Source organism: Triturus cristatus, chromosome 6, assembly GCF_964204655.1.
Source record: "Triturus cristatus chromosome 6, aTriCri1.1, whole genome shotgun sequence".
Lineage (NCBI taxonomy): Eukaryota > Metazoa > Chordata > Amphibia > Caudata > Salamandridae > Triturus > Triturus cristatus.
This window is the reverse complement of record NC_140589.1, coordinates 1,458,006,307-1,458,020,735: the sequence shown is the minus strand read 5'-3', so window position 1 is coordinate 1,458,020,735 and position 14,429 is coordinate 1,458,006,307.

The window sequence follows — 14,429 nt, the reverse complement described above, 5'->3', positions numbered from 1 at the left end:
TACCTAATGCAGGTGCTTCACACAAACCATCTCTCAATTGTGTAAATGCTGCTAATTCTTCTCTGTTTAATTCAAGGGGATCTTTTACATCACTTCTCGTCAATCGCACCAAAGGCTTTGCGATCAAGGAAAAGTTACCAATCCACTGACGACAGTACCCTACCATTCCCAAAAACATTCTCACTTCTCTTTGAGTCATTGGAGCTCTCATTCCTTTTATTATTCTGATTCTGTCTATGGTTATTTTCCTTAGTCCTTTCTCAATGTTGTGTCCCAGATACTGCACTTCCTTCTTACAAAACTGTAGTTTTGCGGGTGACACTTTAAGTCCTCCGTCTGCTAAATGATTCAGCAAGGCTATTGTATCTACCTCACAGGCTTCACGTGTTTTTGACGCTACTAAAAGGTCATCAATATATTGAACCAATACAGAGCTTTCTGGCATTTCTAGACTCTCCAAAGATCTCTTTAACAACTGATTGAATATTGAGGGGCTCTCTGTGTACCCCTGTGGGATTCGGCACCATGCCAAAATACGCTCACCAAAACGAAATGCAAACATTTGCTGACTGTCATGGTGCAATGGGATGGAAAAGAAAGCATGACACAGATCAATTACAGTGTACAATTTTGCATCATGGGGAATTTGATATAAAATCACTGATGGATTTGGTACAATGGGACAACATGATACCACAATTTTATCCACCTTTCTCAAATCTTGCACTATCCTGAATTTCCCATTAGGCTTTTTCAGTCCCATTATCGGTGAATTACATGGACTACTCATTATTTCTCTCAAGATTGCTTGTCTGATCATTTTCTCTATTATAGGAGTTACACCTTCAATTATTTCTTGTGTCAATCTGTACTGTGGAACATTTGGATATGTTACTCCTTCTTTTACAGTTATTTTGACTGCATCAACGTTTCTCATTAATCCACATCTTCTCCAGTAAAATCCAAAACCTCTGCCTTTACAGAGTTTCTCAGTTCTTTTGGTAATTCATCAGGGTTGAATACAGCATATGTTTCAGTAACTTCACTTTCTCTGTTAGCTAAAGTCATCTTATACAATACATCATCATCTGGTGTTTCAAAAGCTATTCCATCCGGAGTACAAAATATAGTGCAATTCATTTTGCACAACAGATCCCTACCTAATAAATTCACAGGACTGGTGTCACACACCACAAAGCGGTGCATTTCTGAAAATTTTCCTATACTGACTTTCACTGGTTCTGTAAGATAGGTCTTAATTTGCCTGTTGGACACACCAACTACTTGGATCGTTTCATCCGAGAGAGGAAGATTCTTAACATCAGCTGATCTAACAGTTGATCGAGTAGCACCAGTATCCACTAGGAAAGTAATATTTTCATCATTAACCCTCCCATCTACAAAAGGTCCTGTCTGGTCTACTTCTAGAGTTGCGCCAAGTACGCACTCTTCTTCCTCCCTTCGGCACCGTCATTAGCTCTCTTTTGCGTCACTCTCATTGCGTTGCAGCCAATACTGCGAGACAGCGCTAGCGCGTGGCAGCTTATTTACCTGTTCTTCATTGTAGAATCCCGATTCACTACTATACTTCTGTGTGTTTCTGCTCTGTGGAAAAGGCAGCTTTGGCACCTGATTCTGTGGGGGAACAACTTGCTGCTGTTGCTGCAGTTGACCACTCACCCCATGCTGCACCTGTGGGTTCAATGATGGATTTTCATTGTTAGTACTCGGGGGAAATTTACACTCGGATTTCCAATGCCCTATCCTGCCGCAATTATGACACAGAAATTTCTTTTTAGCTTCTTCAATGTTCCCTTTGTACTTCCCATTATTACATTTTGGCTTGGTCCTTGCTTGTTCCACCAATTGTGCTTCCTGTCTCTCCGCTACCTTTACCTGTGCCTACATTGCCTTCTCCTTTAACTTCCGCTGTTTTGCTTCAATTTCATCACTGAAGTATTTTGCATGTCTCAATACTTCATCTATTTTCTTGTTTTGCCAATCTACCGTATGCTGTTTAAACATATCACCAATTTCTGGTCGTAAACCATATACAAATCTTTATACAAAATGGCTCAAATCCTTTTCACTCAAATTCTCGTCTCTGCTAAACTGCTTAAAAGCTTGTATTAGCCTTTCATAGTATGCATGTACTGACTCTTTACTTTCCTGGTGTGTTCGATCAATTTTTACCCAGTCTGTGTCTTTAGGGGGCACTTTATTTTTCAGAAATACCATAACCTGCTCATACTTCTTCATTACCTCGGGGTCTGGTGCTCCTGTTTTAGGATCCCTTGGATATTCCTTGGTTGTCCAATTTATCATCAGCTTACACTCTGACCATAGATCTGCTGGTACTATTATGTCAAACAGACTATTCAAATCAATACATAATACTTTAGACAATTTCACAAATCAGTCTGCCTGTCTGTACCACTCGACGTGCGCGTAGTCGAGGGAAATCATTCGTAAAAGACAAAATATCCTGTCTCGTCCATGGGACATGTACATATCCTCCTCCTGGAATCTCTCTCATTGGGCACTCAGTCACTACCTTCTCCTTTTCTCTTACAGGAAAGGCTGAAAATGTCTTATCTGAGGCATCATCGCGTTTTCTATACCACCTGCTTCTCCATTTATCCATGTCTCCCCATTTTCTCAGAAAAATGATTATGTCCTTAATTTGACCTATTCATCCTGTGGTGTTCATATTCTCAATGTCTTTTTCAGTGAATTCTACTCGATAAGGTTTCTGTAAGGCTTTTACCTTTTCAATATCAATTCCCATTTCATTTGCTACTTCTTCTAACCTTTCATGCAAGTTTTTCGCTCTCCAGGTTACACTTTTGCACAGAAATAATAATTCTTCATCCTGTTAGGTTTTCAATTTTTCTGTCGGGATAGTCCCTACAATCAATTCTTCCAATACCATTCGTAACTTGGCCACATCAATTGATTGGGATTCTTTGTCTTTCCTCTGCAAGCTTCTTAACCATTCACTTAATTCGTCTGTTGATGGTCCTACTGGTTTTTCTATACTTCCGTGTTCAAAATCTTTTTGTGTTTCTGACACTGTCTCTATCATTGTCATGCGTCTCTCTGCACAATTCTGATCTACAAATGGATTATTTGTAAAATTTGGTTCCATTACACTCATAGTCTGTCTCCATGGATTCTCATTCTGACTCACTCTTGATTGTTCTACAGGGTTACTATTTCTGTAAGGGACTGTCAAACAATGCTCACTGTCCTTCTGTTTTTCAAAAATAGGCATTACTGGACCTATTGTTACTGGAACAGTTACTGCTTCTAGATTCTTGGTCAATTCTCTTATTTTCTCAGTTAATTCCAGGGTTGTTTTTGCTAATTCTACAGAATTTTCTCCATCTGTTCTTCCTTCCGATCTCTTTTCTACTTCCCTGGTACCACTGTTTTTACTCAAACTTAGGGATTCTGGTTCCGATTTTATAATTCACATCGATTCTTTCATTGGGGCACTTGGAGTTAACATTTCTGGTTCCGGTCGATACGGTGGTGGATTTTTATAGAACATATCATCAAGAACATCATCCTCAGACTCATTCGCTCCATACCCTCCCGACTCCAAATTATGCCTCTTTTCTGCACACTTTCGACCTTCATTCTCTCCTACAGTTCCTACAGGGAACACACCCTCAGTCATGCTCGCATCTCGCCATCTTTTCATTCGATCACTATGTGTTTCGTGTCCATATGGCCTTCCAAACCAGTACCTATATCCTCTACCACTTCTTTGTCTTTCTCGTTCATGCATTTCGTCTTCCCAATCTGTCAAAGTCTCAAACTGTGTCGGTCTAGGTCTTTGTTCCAAATTCATCATTTTTTCCCGTAAATTTCTTAAAACTGCCAAATTAAATGAACCATGCTCTGGAAAAGCCAATACTCCGTCGTCCTTGGTGTATCTCACCCAGTTATCTAAGCAAATACAAGTATGATACCCATATTTCGCAATCATAAAGGATGCAGGGCTTTTCGGTGGAGGAAGTAACTGTCCTTCCCTAGTCTTAACTGGTTTGTCTTTCTTAAACCACTTCTTAATTCTCCCTAACCAGGTTTTCTTCTCCTTCTCTGGTGGGTCATAATACATTTTCTTGTCTTTCGCGCAACGCTAGTCCCTCTTTACAACTGTACCGCTAATCTATCCAATCACAGCGCGACTTCACACTAACACACCTATTCAGAGCGTCCACGCCACTGTCACAGTCCTCGAATCCTAGCGCGACTCACACTAACGCACCAATAAGGAGCGTCTATGTCACCCTTTTTCTTCTCCAATCCTAGCGTGGCGTACACTAATGCACCAATCCGGGGCGTTTCACGGTTCTGACCGACTGTCCAATCCCAGCGCGGTCGTTCTGACGTCAGCAGCCGCTGCAGCAGCTCCTGCTCTTGCTCCTGCTTCTGTCTACCCCTCCTTTACAAATCCGCTCAGTAAGTTTTTGTTTCAATTTCTACACTTCTGTTAGTAACAACATAGAAACATCTCCATTGTCCACTTCTCTAACCAAAGAACAGCAAAAGACCTTTCTCACGAGAATTACGTCTTTCCCGAGAGCAGCGCTTACCTCTGCCCTACTACGGAATCATTACTTCCGTTGATAAAGTAGCACATCCCTCTACTTCACCCTTCTAACAAGCATTAGCTAATTGTTTCTCTAGTATTTAAGACACATAGTTGGAGACCCAATGCTCCTGAGAAATAAACCTAGAGTTTCACAATCAACCCAAATGCCTTCGCATTCACACTCGTTCATACAAGAAAAATGTAGTACATTCACACAGAATCCTGTCTTTCCCGAGAACAGCGAACAGTCTGTTCTACTACAGAATTATGACATACGCTAACAAAGCAGCGCTTACCTCTCCTTTGTCCTTCTAACAAGCTCAGAGAGTACCTATTACCTTTCCAGTGATAAGCGTTATCGGAATGCCAGTTGGATCCCTGGTACCTAAGACCAGAACTTCACAGGTAACCTTCGCTATCATACACACTTCTCTCACACAGAAAATGTCTCTGATGGCAACACACGACGATGTCACCGAATCGAACCCAGACAATGCGCCGTGCAACTTCAATTGTCACACGTTTCCCCTGTGTACCTACAGGGCAACAACAATTCCGTCTTTCCCGAGAGCAGCGCTTACCTCTGCTCTACTATGGAACCGTTACAAACTTTCGACTTCCTACATCCCAGAAGCCGTGCAAACAACATTAAACTCAATGTAACTCAACATAGAGTGTTAGTACATAAATCAATACCAATCAATAACCGAAATCAATAAGCAATGTACAAGCAATAATCACTAAACCAATCAATAACAAACCATCATACTGCTACCAGAAAAACTGATGCAGCGCGGAGTGCAAAATCCCTCCCTACTGTCACGGACTAAAAGATCTCACACACGCACACTAGCCATACATTCGCTGGTGGGGCCCATAACACCAACATACACTCACCATCAGTTCGTGCGAGAGGCAATTATCCTTCCAAGCGCTGAACAATGAGGGAGGAAGATACCACTTTACCCTAATGAGTAGCAAACCTACAAACCTTTCTTATACTCATTAGGCCCTAGATTTCACATTTGGTATTTCCCTCATAACCGGGACGGATCTGTTAGTTTTAGTTTAAGTGAAGTTCTAATACTCTAATTAACCTTTTCATTAACACATTTCAATGAATAAACAACCCAACTCTTTCTGTAGATGTTTAAATCCAAATTTATATTAATATTGTAGATTAAATCATTAATTTGATCAAGTTGCCATTCATATTTACCTATTCTGGCTAAAGTCGTCCTCTATGTCAAATTTTGCAGTCTCGCAAATCTATGCCCATCAATTTTAGCAGATTCAGTTCATCGGGAGTTTGGGCATTAATTCAGTCCGTCAAAGATTCAGGCTAACAGCTGTCCTGCAGTGTCACCGTCCTCTCCGTCAGCATATCATCAGGAAATCGAAGGAGCGACAACGTAATTACCTCTCTATTCTACCATAATTTACAGTAAAATTGATGTTAACAAGTATCAAAATTTGGGCATCCGAGTTCGCTGATTGGACAATCAGGGATCATCCTTATGGGTTCTCACAAAAGTGTCTTTGGGTTATGACCCTTGCCAGTTCCGGTTCACACAACAGTCTTTGTTCAAAATATTTGGCTGACGTCCCAGGCTGTCCTTGGAAGGTACATGTTCATCTGGGGTCAGGTCCAGGCCACAGTTGCTAGCGGTGACGCATGCGCACTTCACCCAGAACCTTGAGCAATGGAGCCGGTTTCATAGAATACAGGAGTCAGCCATTTTGTGGCCACTCGAAATGGTCAACTTAAATAAAGAAACACAAAAACGTAATTAATACATAGAAATTACTAATTAAATGTTATTCCCGCGCTAATACCCATATGTGACTAAATTTATTTCACGTCATTAATTAGGCCATGCAGATGCAAATCCCACGTGTATTTCATATATTAGTAAGGTTGGTAAGTATTTTCAACATCACTCCAAACCATTAGTACGATTATAATTAATTAATTAATTTAATTAATAAAACAACATGCAAAATGGGGTGGGTATACAAATTTAAGCATTACCCGCTCCAGCACAAGAATTATTTAAAAAATATTAATTCCCTCAAAGATACCCTCCAGCTAGGATTTAATGCTGCTTCTATCCAAACCAAACCCATCATGGCTTTGTTTAGTTCCTTGACACTATTTCTAATACAGTCTATCTTTTTATTATTACTGAGTGAGGTACTGGGAATGTAAGTACAGCACTAAGAGCCCACAACGACACAAACACCAGCCTTAGCAGCCGAGGCGAAATGCAAAACCATTCTGTTTTGTAAAATTACAATCCATTCAGGATATAACTGATCATAAAATAGTTCCAAATAGATTGCTGTGACATTTGCCACTTCTGTGGAAAAGTAGGTCTGTTTTCTTGCCATTCACTCCGCCATTTTGTGCTAAACCCTTCATGACTGACCTTCTCTCTGTAACACGAACACTCTGGAGCTCCACTTTTGACCTCCCACATTCCTGCACGGACGCTCACACCCTGTTCGTGCTTTTACCTGCCACAAACTGACCAGCCCATGCTCAACCAGTCGGACAGGGAGTTTCCCAGATGTTTATCGTCCTCACCCTGCACACTATGCGCTGCAGGCGTCCAACAGCTACCATCTGCAGGCCTATCAGATTGACCTCTGCTTGCTGTGTAATCATTCCTCTCGCCTGTGCCCTGCAGGGGTCCAACAACTACCATCTGCAGACTTATCCGATCGAACTTTACTTGTCGTATAAACATGCTTTTCGCCTACACCCTGCAGGGTCCTCACCGCTACCATCTGTGGACTTATCAGATTAACCTTTGTTTGACATATAATCATGCCTTTTTCACCCATGTCCTGCAGGGGCCAAACAGCCACCACCTGTTGATTGTATCAGAACTGACAATTGCTTGTCTGTAAATTATTGGTGTTTGTTATTGTTCACCTAGCACGCACAGGGTGGGGATGAAGGGTATATAAGGTGCAGAACCAAAGCACACAGCAGACTGCCTCCTCAGACAGCTATGGGTGTCTGTTGTTGATGCTTTCTCTCTCATGAGATTGTAATAAATATCCTTTCTCTCCGTGCTCCAGTGTTGGTCTCAGTGTGTATTCCGGAACCGTGGACTATAGGGTGACCCTGCACCTTTGGGTGGTCCCCCAAAAGACCCCCAAATCCACACTTCTTCCAGTATCTGAGCAGTAATTTAGAATTCATGTATAGCTTGCTTCACCCCATACATGGGAAAGAGTATGGTGAAAAAGCAGATTGTTTCAGAGATAGAATGTGACAGTCTCTATCGATGGGTGAAGTAATCTAGAGTGGAACCGATAAATTGAGCCACATAGCCAGAGTAGCAAGTCCTGGATCAGTCTCTCGGTAATGAGTCATTGGCCAATTTACCACAAATAAGGTATTTTCCATACTCTTTGTTGAGCTAGCACCAATATGACAGGACTCCTGCTGGAATTCAAGTGCTAAATGAGGAAACATCAAAATAATGTTAGGGACAATTTCACTCTCAATATAGCCCACAAAGAGGCTGCCGTTAGGGGTCTCACATGTCCTGCCACAGGCAGCACTGGCAAGGTGAATAGCAGCAGTCATACTACTTTTGTTGAAAAATTGGAGAACACTGTTTTATAGTTGTCTCCATTGGGTAAACATGACACTCCTTTATGCGATGCCCATGAAAGTACAGCTGAAGGCAAGTTGCCTCTTTGTCAAAAGGCACTGGAATCATGCCCTATCAAACATTAGTGGGCAGATGAGTGCACATACAACAAGAAGAAAGACTCAAGCCCTGTTGGTACTTCTCCAGCAGATGCAAATGTAAGTTGTCTCAGTAGGAGACAACATTTGCCAGGAGCGGTGTCAGGAGGGGCAGGTACTCTTTTGCAGTTAGAGGTGTGCACCCAGCTGGGGAGTTGAGACACTTCTCAGCAGTATTGGTAGTGAGCAGTACTTGAATGGGCTCCTTCTACCGTGCCTGCAGGGCAGATTTTCTTTGATGCGCCTTCATAAACACCCAATGTCTGAGTTGCAGGTGGTGACCGGCATCAGTGGGGCAGCTGGGCAAGACAGCTCAGATATGAGAATGGAAACTGCATAAGCACTGAATATCGCTTTCAATGTTGCAAAACGATATTGTCATTCAATTGCAGGTGTAGAGCAGCAGTTGACACTGGAAGCTTTGAAGGGAGAATTATGGGTCAGCCCCCCACCATCTTTTAACAACTGAGGGTCTGATTTAGACCTTGGGAGATGGGTTACTCCTTCACAAACCAAGTTCAGATATTGTAATGCAAGACAGACTGGCGCTGATGTCAATAAGCCATTAAATAGCTTTGCCAGTAACCATACATTTTATGTATGGGCCCTTTTGATCGACAAGGAGTATGGTATACATAGCACATTATGGGCTATCCTAGTAATCTAGATATGAAATATGTGTGACCAGAGTAAATTTGGGAGGATCGGTTTGGGGACGAATACCCGAGGTTGGGACAATCCCTTTTCCAATGTCCTAACTAACAACGCTAAAACGCTTCTCCCTACATTATTTCGGCCTGCCTGCCCTCCTCCCTGACCCCCCTACAACAGATCCTGTGCACACGCATATGAGTAAATAGACAATTTACAGTATAATAGTTGTTAAAGATGAAAACAGATGTTCTTTCTTGAAGTGTTGATTTTAATCGTGTGTTACTTCACAGGCCAGCCAACACGTGTTTCATAAATGGGGTGTAAAACCCTTGACTTCTTCAGGGTTGCACTAGAATAAAGTACATCTTTGGACCTTGCAACTGGTGATACTTCCGACCCAGTGGGTCCTAAAGAAAGTTTTCTCTTAGGGTTGAAAGGTTCTCCTTTGATTCTGTGTATCTCGAATATAAGTTAATGCAATCGAATCCTCAAGACAATGTCTTATTCATGGCAATATAAGCCACGTTTCTCATCTTTAATGGAGTATCTGTACGCCCAATCAAGGCAAGACAAAATCAATTTGGCGCCAACAGCCCAGAAGAAGTCAAGGGTTTTACACCCCATTGACGAAACACGTTTTGGCTGGCCTGTGAAGTAACACACGATTAAAATCAACACTTCAAGAAAGAACATCTGTTTTCCTCTTTAATAACTAATATACTGTATATTGTCTATTTACTCATATGCGTGTGCACAGGATCTATTGTTGTTTGTAGACGGACCCTGGTCCTGACTTGAGGGTTTAGGGGTTTCTCCCTCACCTGTAGCACCGCATCCACAATTCATATGTGAGCTAATTTCAAGCTATTTGGCAAGCGCCACTCCATACCCTGCGAAAAATAATACCCCCTCTTTGTTGTTCCCTGTCCACCCTGTTACCCTCTAATCCCCCTCTAATCCCCTCAATTGCATTTGTAAAGACATTAGTTTAGACTCATTCAACCTTTTTTTTCTTTTTTTCTTTCATAACCAACTCTGCTAAATTCTTATTTTACCATGCAGTACAGCGGGTGCACAGCTGATTCTGCATGTTGAGTAAAAAGGCATAGGAGAAGTCTGAGCAGGGTTCATCAACATCACTAGGTGTTGAGCACTGATCATCATGATGTTTCGTTCTAGTTCTTTGTCTCTACGGCCTATACTGCACCTCAAGCTGTCTTGGGTAATGGTTGGACAAAGGGCCCATTTTGTCATGCACCTAGTGGGAACAGAATGGACTCAAATTCTAGAACAGGCGTGCAGGGTGGTGCCGTTGGCCTCAGGTCTTACGTGCCGCGCTTTTCTGTCTACTAATTGTCTTGCACATACTCGCGCATTATTTCCTTGTTCCCCTCTTACTAGCTGTGACTCCCTGTTTCCAAGCAATGCTTACAGGTGCCTCCAGTGCAGGGAGACGCAGAACATCCATAACACCATCATCCTTGTTTTCTTCAACCTCTTCTTAACTTCTTCATAGCAATTCAAAAATGCTAGCCATTGTTTTATATTGACCTTATTTTTTATAGATAGTCTCAAAGTGCTTAAGCATTATAGATCAAAGTTACCATCTTCCGGAAAGGACCTCTTTCTGTCGGTAGTACATACCATGGGCAGGGGTCCCTATAGCCATGGGCTCTTTCTGCTTAGATTTCGTAGCCTATATTTCTTTCCTTCGCTTCTACACAGGAAAACTAAAGGTGTCTGCAAGCCTTCTGCGACAACTCATCCCATGGAAGGACAGAGGGAAACGAAAAGATGGGAAAAGCAGGAACATTAGTTATTTTCTTCTAAATGATCATTTGGGGGAGGGAGGAGATAAAGTTGCTTTTACTCATGCACACTGACCCTTTTACTTTTTGACAATCGCCAATTAACACCGTGAGGCTGGTAGAGCAGCTTGGGCGCTGGATCAGTGAGCATCCTTCACGCTCACACATTCCCCCCTATAGGGTCCGTGCTAGGAGCCTACCACTCTTGCCTATCTTTACCTTTCCACTCTAGTTCTAGAGTCCTCTCCACTTTACCATTACATGCACATACACTAGTTGTTGCTTTGCAGGACTTCTCCTACCCACCCAGTCTAGCCCCTTCCTTTGCTACCCAGATGAAAAATTCATGTATTTTAAAACACCCAAATGAAAAAGCAAAGTATGGGGATGATAAGAATTTTTAGACTTCATGTTTTAATTTAGCTGAGCTCACGCTGTCCAAACTGACCAGCGGGTTGTGTGCTGGGCCTTGCTCCACACCAGTTGCACCGGCACCTTGAGCTGTCATGTGGAGCACTGTCATGCTCCCTTCTCGCTTCAGGCTGAGTACACAGTTCCCGGCCAAAGACAACAGGTTCTTCTGTGAAACTAAAACATTCCTCCAAGCCCACATGAAGTTTAAATCCTGTGTAGTACACAAAAATATAGTAATTTCGCAGCTCGGAGAGCCCGAGCTTTTCCTCACCAATAAGTTGGCATTTAATGATTGCTCTTCCCTAAATGTCCCCAAATTTTATACATTTTCTTCACATAGACAGTTGAAGCATCATACACATAACGAAAAGTGAAACTTTACATAACAATCCCAAGAGGTGCCTGGGGTTCTCATAAGAACAATGAAAGGGATCTTGAGAAACATACAACAGTGGAGATACTGTGAGATTTCTTAATTGAAAATCCTTGTTTTGCACTGTCAGGTATGGAAACGAGGCCGCGTATATAAGAGGCAAGAAAAGTCAAGGATGTTATTTTAATATAGACATCCAAAATGGATGCGGGTTATTCAGCTTGGCAGTTTGCAAATGCCTCATTAGATCATAATAAAATTGTAAAAGGAGGTCACAAGATGTAGCATTTCAGTGTGACATTTACATTATATACAATTTTCTCATTGCAGTGTAATTGCTCGAAGATGCGAAGTTCATGATTTCTGTGACTCCTAGTTACTTGCAACAACATAGTGTAAAAACAGTCTCAGATTTCTCATTCCTCCTACACCTTGAAAGTACTAGATTGTTCTGAGATATATGCCAAAGGGACAAGCACACCTTTTCTAATGTTAGTGTTTATTCATCTTGGCTGTTGCTTTTCTGTTATTATTTGTTTTGTTCGCATGACAATGTGGTGTTGGCCAGGTGCTTCTGGAAGTACAGTGGATATGGCTTTCTCAAACATCTGTACTGACAGACTGCAAATGTGGATTAGTGAGGGGTATTTTGGTAGTTCTGGAGTGCTAGCCTGAGTGATTTGCTATATGGTACTCATTGACTAGTTTGGAACTTTTTAAAATTCTAGCCACAAACCCTAAACCATGCCATTTTATTATGGCCACAGCAGTGTTATCTGCTTGTGGGAAAATGCAAAGCACATCTTCAGCCTTGAAAGTTAATAACCATTGAAATGAGTCCCATTGCCTGTTTTTATCACCTCTGCTCTTCCAAGATTAAAACTTGTCAAGTTCTACATCTGAAGCGCCTGTTGAACATACTTCTCTTACTAACAGAAATTCAAAACGATGTGTCCATCGGTATCAGTAGCTCACTCCAGTTGGCTAGAGAGCCGTTAGCCGCTCACTAGCATATTCTTTCTGATAATTCAGATATTACTAATGGCTATGTTTGAAGTCATTTGTTGTAGATAAAAGTGAATGTATTTACTGCCTTCTTGATCATATACTCCAAGAATGAATATTTGATTTTGCCTTTGAGCATATTTTTTGTCAATATGACCCCTCTATGGCTTTCGCAAGTTCAATCAATCACTTCCCTTCCTCAGTTCTGGGAATAGCAATGCAGTATGCAGATGCTTCACCGTGGCCAGGATAACTCTGCCTGTGAATATCTTCTGTTACCCTTCATGTGCCTACATCAATTCTGAAGCAGGATCTATTTTGCTCGTTTCCATTGGGTCAGTTGGAGAAGAAAGTCGAATTGTGAATTTCTCTTACTCATCAGCCAGGAGCTGCAAAATCATTGGGCTAATCAGTGTGTTGTGAAGAGAAATTAGTGGTGTTGAAGTCTTTTCAAGACCTTGTGTACAATCTTATTTCTTGAGTCCCAGTCCTCAATGCATGGTGTATATAGGTTTTTGGTTTGCCAAATATTGTCATGAGTCCCTGGTGGTCAGTAACGTCTGGAACAGTTTTACGAATATAGAACATGTGATCATGCTAGCAAGACCACAGTACAGCCAGGGACTTTTTCTCTGTTTGAGCACAGGCTTGCTCCCCATCTGTGAGGCTTCTGGGATTGAAAAAGATTATTTGAGTAAATTTGTGCCCGCGCATATGGAAGGCTAGGGTGGATCCCAACACTCGGGACCGTCACCCATATCCAATTAACTGGCAAATACTGGGTCAAATTATGCCTCATTCCTGTGCTTCTTGATAGTCTTCAGTTTACTCAGACACCTTCCTTTCACAAGTTACCTCTCTGTCGAGCCCCTATTGTAGTGCAGTTCCTATTTCCCTAATAGGCTCTGCACATTGGAATAATAAGCCCTATAGATTTGACATAGGACTGAGGTCAGTATGCCCCTATCGAGTATATTAAACTTAATTACTTTGTGCCAGCTAACTCAGAGGCCACTAGAAACTCATTGTAAACAAGAAGGGAGTAGTTTCTGGCAACCACATAAACATGAAAGCTTTGTTTACCTTTAGAATCGGAACACTCTCAGAATCGTGGAAACAACAGATAACAGTTTCACTTAGCTAATCGTGCATGCTTAGTTTCTTTAGAGTTACACAGAAAGAAGACGGGCGTTTCAATAAAAGGATTTATTGAACAGTCTTGTTTCTCGTGTAAGAGATATGAGCTGTTACAATCGTAAGACAGTATGCGAGATATAATATCTACAGTGTAAGCAGTAGAAAGAAATAATACTGCGCTAGCATTATCTTTTAGCTATGACACATATATTCATATACATAAATAACATAAGCTAAAAATGCGAGTACTCATAAGATGCTTGTCTAGCTAGTTCTATCCCAGTGTACCTAACCTAAGTGTAGTACAAGGTAAGAAGTAGGTGATGTATACTATAGTATGGTAGGCTATAGTATGGTATGCTATAGTCTGGTATGCCAAATCTGGAATGCCAAGAGTCCCTCTAGGTTCTTGTCAGCTCCATACCTTGAGAATGAGAGAGTTGGGAATCTCTTTCCGGGTCTCAAACTCTAACACCCCGCAAAGGGAGTCAGAACACTGGAAGCTGGATTCTCTGCGAGCAGGGATGCTTGCAAATTAGCCTCTCATTGGTCGCGGTTGCAGAGTAGTTTGAGCTGTTAGTGAGGATCCTTTTTTTAGCCATGGTTCATTTGTAAAAATCCTACTTTATCCATGAGTCCCTTGGGAATGGCAGCTCGCCCATCGTAATG